This window comes from Penaeus monodon, chromosome 35 (genome assembly GCF_015228065.2).
Source record: "Penaeus monodon isolate SGIC_2016 chromosome 35, NSTDA_Pmon_1, whole genome shotgun sequence".
Taxonomy (NCBI): domain Eukaryota; kingdom Metazoa; phylum Arthropoda; class Malacostraca; order Decapoda; family Penaeidae; genus Penaeus; species Penaeus monodon.
Window position 1 is genome coordinate 24,282,105 of NC_051420.1, and position 7,093 is coordinate 24,289,197.

The following is a 7,093-nucleotide window of genomic DNA, read 5'->3' on the forward strand; positions in this document are numbered from 1 at the left end:
AATAAAAAATAAAATTTTAAAATATAATATATATAAGATAGGAATATATAAATATTAATGCAAAATAATATATATAAATAGATATATATATATATATATATATATATATATATAGTATAAATAGATATATAATATAAAATATTATATTAATAATATAAAATATATTATATATATATTAAATATAATAAACATAATATAATATAATATATATATATATAGAAATTAAATAAAAAATTATAATAAATATTTATAAAAATTTAATATATATATATAAATTTTAATTATAATATAACAATATATATATAATATATATAAGATATATTATATATAAAAATTTATATATATATATATATAATTATATATATAATATTATTATTTTTAATTATAAAATTAATTTTATTTTATTTAAATTAATTTAATTATAAATAATTATTTATAAGCTTAATAATATATTTTTTTTTATTTTTATTTTATATATATAATTTATTTATAATATTTTGCTTATATATAATATATTAATAATATATATATATTATCCCTTTAAAATATATATATATTATATAAATATATATAATATTATATTATTTTTTTAATAATTATTTAAATTATATTTTATATATAAATAATCATATATATATATATATATATATTTCTTAAAATTTTATAAATTATTAATATAATTTATATATTATATATAAATTATAGATATATATATATAATGGGATATATATTAGATATATATAAAATAGATTTATAAAATAATGATATATATATATAAAATTATATAATATAATATAAATTAAAATTTTATATAATATATTATAAGATATTATTATATATATATATATATATATATACATTATATATATTATAAAAGATAATTATATATATATATTTTATATATATATTATAATATAGAAATTTTTTTTATATTTATTTTAGATGTATTATATATATAAAATATATATTTTTTAAGTAATATAATATTATATATAAGTAGTATATATTATAATTAAAATATATATATATATATATTTTTAATATATAAAATATATATAATAAAAAATTTTATATATATATATATATTTTAAATGTGTATAAAAATATTAAATTTTTAAATATATTTAAAAAGATATATATATAATATATAAAATTTTATATATATATATAGAATTTTAAATATTATATATATAATAAATTTTTTTTAAAATTTTTATATTATATATATAATATATATATTTTTAAAAGAAATTTATATATATAGGAATATTATAATAAAGTGAATATATTTTAATAAATATTTATATAAACTATATTTTATTATAATATAAAAAATATATAAATATATATGTTTAAATTTTATATATATATTATATATTTTTAAAATTTTATTAATATATATAATATATATATATATATATATATGAGTATATATATTTTAAATATATAATATATATATATATAATTATATAATATAATATAATGCTTTATATTTTTATATAAAAAATTTTTGATTTATATATTATAGTCAATATATATATATATATATATATATATATATATATATAGGAAATTTTATATTATATTTTATATATAATATAATATATTAGTATATATATTTTATAAGAATATAAAATATATATATATATATATATAATTATATAAATTATAAAATATATAATTTTTTGCATATATATATAGGGATATATATATTTTATATATATATATATATATATATATTAATAAAATTATATATATAATATATTTATATTATATAATATAATATATATAATCTATATAAAATATATATATATATATAAATAAAATTTAATAATAATAAATTTTTAATATATAAAAATATATATAAAAATTTTATAATATATATATATATGAGATATGTAAATTTATATCACATATGTATATATTAAATATAATATATAGAGAGGGAGATATGTATTTAAAATTTTAAAATATTTTAATATTATTTATGTATATATAAAATTATATATTGTAGAAATTTTTTATATTTGTAATATATTTTTTTATATATTATATAATAATATTTATAAATATAAAATATTTTTAAATTTATATATATTTATTTTTATATAATTATTTGTATATTTATAATTATTTAAAAAATATATAATTTAATATATATTTTCTATATTTTTTTCAATAAAATTTTCTATATATATATTTTCTATTTTTATTTTTCAATATTAATATTTTATTATATATTATATAATATAAAATAAATATAAAATTATAATTTTATATAATTATTTTTAAAATATGGTTGTGTTGTGTGTGTTTTTTGTTTTTTTTTTTATATTATATTTGTTTTAAATACTTAAAATTTATATTAATATAATATATAATATATTATATATATAATATATATATATATTTTTAAAATTATATGATATTAATGTATAGTATTTTATAAATATATATATATTTATATATATATATTAATAATATATTATATATATATATATATTATATATATAAAATACATATATATATTATATATATACAATATATTTTTATATATATTTTTATATATAAAAAATATATATAAAATATAATTATATATATATATGGTTAAAAAAGCACTGGAAAATCAGACTTATTGAAAATGAGAGTACTGTTTTGAAAAGACCTGAATATGGAATCTAGGTGAATTTTGAAATGTAGTTATCTTATGCCTTTTCTAGATCGAGAAAAGACAGCTAATACTGAATCACGACATGCAAATACTGATTTGATTTGTTTTTCAAAACATCCGAGAGAATCAGCTGCTTTGGCTGCAATGAAATCCAAACTGATTTGGAAAAATAAGGTTGTGGTATTTGCCGGATATTAACCCTTTCCCGACGGGGGTTTATTCTGTGGCCCCGGGCCCGCTCCGGGGGCTTATATCGTCACCCTAGTGCCAAAAACCGCATCCAGCCTTTTTCAATACTAGAAATAGTTGTATTTTCATTTTCATATTTTTTTAAAATCTCACTTGCCAAACTTCCGATAACGAGACTAAAGGGGGTTTTTTGTTGTTTTAGACTCCCCCTAGTTGATCATTATTTTTTTGTTGAATAAAAAAAGCAGTGTCGGCACATGGAGTTGAAAAACGTCCGTTTTTTCATTTTTTTTTTTTTTTTTGCATAGTAAAAAAGAGAAAGTGTTAAAAACGACTTTAATCCACTTTCACTGGAAGAAAAAAATTTTTTGCCATGATTTTCAATAAAAATAACTCATGGGATGTCCATACATCCACCAGGGGATGTAATACATGCCCCCCGCAGTAGTCCCGCCATGCCATGGGAGTGCGTACATGCCACCTCAGGAATGGTTAACCATCCCTTTTTTTTAATTTGATAATCAGCTTGTGTGTTATGGGACAGTAGTCTTTTGGAAGGGTGCAGATTTGGTTGATTATAATAAAAGGTAGTACAAGGGTAGGAAAGTCGTCAGTGGTCCATATGTTATTGAATATTGTAGAAGGGGAAAGGGCAAGGAAAGTAGGGGAAGGGGTTAACATAATGTTATATATTGTCGGGGCTTTTGGTATTTCGCATGACTATAAGCAAGTTTAATGGTTAAGGTTAAAAGCAAGATAAAATGGTAGACATCTAAGGGCATGTAGGGCACTATAGTTAATGTTAGGGAAGGGTTTGAGTTAGGATTAGTTGTCTAAGGGTGGGGAAAGGAAATTTGGGATGAAAAAGGTTTGGGTGGGTATGGTAAGGAGTTAGTTTTGAGAAGAAAAAGTAGCGTTGAGGGAAAAGAATAGGTTGTTGAAGAAAGTGTGGGAATTTTGTGGAAGGTGTTGAAGGTTGGGAGCGGTGAAGGGGGATAGGGGGGGGAAAGGAGGTAGGTTGTTTCAAAAAGGGGCCGGAGTAGATGTGTGGGTTGGGGGGTCTGGGGGTGTGTATTGGAAATTTTGAAGTTTAAGAGTTACATAAGGGATTCACGTGCGTAAGGGGGAGGGAAGGGGTAGAGGGGTGGGGGAGGGGTTAAAGTCGGGCGGGTTTGGGTGGGGGATGGGGCTTTTTGGGGGGTTGGGGGGAGGGGTGTGTTGGGGTCGGGGGGGATGGGGTGTGTTGGAGGGGTAGGAGGTGGGTGAGGGGGGGGGATCGTTAGGAGGGTGGATTATATCACGTTACTTGGGGTGGAAGGAGCAGAGTTGTAAAATTTGGAGGTTTAGTGTCAGTTTTCATTAGGAAACTTTTAATATTTCAATGGTTTCTTCTTCTGAGTTTTTTGGGGAGTTTTGGGGGATAAAGGATTTTTTGGGGGGGGAAGAGAGGCTGGTGTCTCAAGCAGGAGCAAAGGAAGGTGGAGGTGATTGTGTGGAGGGGGAAGAGGGGGTGGAACGTTTTTTTCTGTCGTTTTAAAGGGGGGCAAGGAGGGGGAGAGGGGAAGGTGTTGGGGTTGTAGTGGTAAATTGAAGTATATGTTTAAAGAATTGGAGTGTCTGGATTTTGGATGGCAAAAAAGGGTTTTATGGGGAAAGGGAGGAGGTAAAAAGGGAGGGTAGATGTAGGGGGGGGGGGTTTGGGAATTTGGGAGAATGAGCAGTATTACTGGAGTAAGGGTAAAGGGGGAAACCACGTCACGTGCTTCTTGTCTGGCTTCTGTGAGTCCCCAAATTTTAGTCTGAGAGTTTACCCCCAGACTCAAATTTATAGGGGGGACAACCCCTAAAAATACATTATGGGGGCCACCACAGTTTGGCACTGTGCGTGATTTTGCAGGGCGGGTTTTTGATCGGGTATGGCCAGGTTGGGGGACATAGTGGGCATCTGGGTGTGGGGAAAGGCAAGTTTGGCTGGGGTGCCTGACGCCAAAAATTTTTTGGGATGCGTGGGGAGGTGGTTATGGAGAACAGGGAGGGATTCTCCCTTTTGTTTTACTTAAAGGGAAGGGGTCATGCCACGGGGGGTAATTTTGGCTTGTTGTTGGGTTTTTTTTGATGACCTCTGGGGGAAGGAGTATCATAGTGTGAGACAGGCAAGTAGATTTTTTCCAAATCTGACCCAAACTTTGTATAATAGGGGAATTTTTCTGGGGGATTTAAACTGTTCCGGTGAAGATTTGGGGTTTGGGTGGGGCTCTGCAAGGATGGGGTTACCATATAGGTTGTTAGTTTTGTTTTTAAAGCGTAGCTTGTTTTCGGATGTTACTGGACAAGACGGGAGCGGTGGGTCGGCTACGGGAAAGGACTTTTCCTACTTTTTTTTGAAAAAATTTTGGAAAAGAAAGGGGGTTGTCAGAGTAGGGAGCTTTGGGGGGGGGGATCCGAAAATGGGGCCATTTTGGGGCGCTGAGAGGGTATTCAAAAATTGTTTAGAGATAGGGTAGTCGAAAGGGGGGGGGCGTGACGAAGATGGGGGTAGTGTTAAGGGGGTAGTGTTTTGGGGAGGTGGGGGGAATAAGGGGTAAGGGTTTTAAAAGGGAGGATGGGGTGGTGATTTGGAGGTTGTGGGGGGTAAGGTGTTTTAAGGAGATTTCGGAGAGTGGAATTTCCTTAAGGGTTTTCTTGTTGGTTACTTAAAAGTAGGGATTATGAGGGGGGGGTATTTTGCAGTGTTTGGACCTGTCGTCAAAGGAGAGCTGGGGTCAGGGGGAAACTGGGGGGTTTTCATCGTTTGGGGTATTTTAAAAGGGGCAAGCTCATTTGCCCCTAATAGTGGGGGTAATTTTCATTACTGGCCATGGGAACGGGGTTTTGTTTGGGGTAAAAAAAAGTCCCCCTCAGGGGCCCATTTAGGGGTAAGGGCTAAAATTAAATCGGGGAATACCTGCCCCTGGCTCCCTCAGGCCGTTAGGACTGCACAAAGTCCCTTTCATCCTTTCAGCACGGCTTCACACCTTAGGAGGGGGATACAGAAGGTTTGGTGAAGGGACAGAAACGAAAAGGGGAAAGGAAAAAAAAGCCATGCAAAATAGTTAGTAAGGGCTGAGTCCAAGGTTTGGGGGCCCCACAGGGTCCCAGTCTCCCCCTCCTAAGCCCCCCCACGACAACAACGGGCAAGGGATTGGGGGGGCTATAATGCAAGGAAGATTTCAGAAAAAAAAAGGTGTATAGAATTCTGAAGAGAGGAAGGGGAAGGGTGTGAACTATTAGTCTGACTTTGTAAATGAGAAAATAGGAGAAGGTGAGAGCTGCTGCTGCCTTGTGGGTAAAACGGCACCAAGTTCAGTACTATTTTAAGAGGGTCAAGAGGCTCTTGGGTATGGGGGCAGGGGCAGGGTGTGGAGAAAGTTTTCTTGAATTTATATCCCCCGCCGACTGCAGAAACTGGGGTAGGTGATTTTTGGGGAGGGCATAATTTTTGCCCGCTGTTTGTCATGGGGTACGTTGTACGCAAAAGGGGGTAATGCTTTTTTAAAGTTTTAATGATTGGGGGTGCCTCTCTTGGCAAAAGATATTTCCCAAATGCGTGCTTCAACCAAAGTTCCAACATGGAACATGTTTATAAATGTAAGATTGGGAAGTGCAAGGGATGCTTGTATAGGCTGCATTTAGGATATCGACTGTGAAGTATAGAAGCATGTCAGAAGTGGAAGAGAAGGATGATGGGGGAAGTTAAAGAGTAGAGAGAAAGGTAAAGGTATACCAGTCAGCTCTGTCAAAGCACCAGCAAGGGATTTAAAATGGGCCGGGGTAGGAGAAAGGAGAAAGGGGAAGGGTCGCTAAGGAAGTGGGCTAGAACCCTACCCCCTTTTAGACGAAAAGGGAGGAAGCAAAGAGAAAGATCTCGGGAAGTAATAGTGGAGTCAACCTAGAGGGTGTGGTGATAGTTAGTCTCCAACTATCAGGAAAAGTGGCTGGAGTTGGGAAAGTAAGGTTTCAAAGGCTATAAGAGGTAATAGGAGAGAAAGGGGAGAAAAAGATTGAAATGTGATCCAGTGGAGGTGAAAAGGAAGATAACTGCAAGTTTTATTTAAAGGGAAAAAGGGGTTTTTGGGTTAAAAAGGGAAATGTAAAAAAAATTTTTGGTTTTAAAAAAATTTGGACAAAGGGGGGAGGAGGACGGAGGAAGTTTTTAAAGGGGGCCAAAAAAAAAAGGTATTGAAATATTAAAAG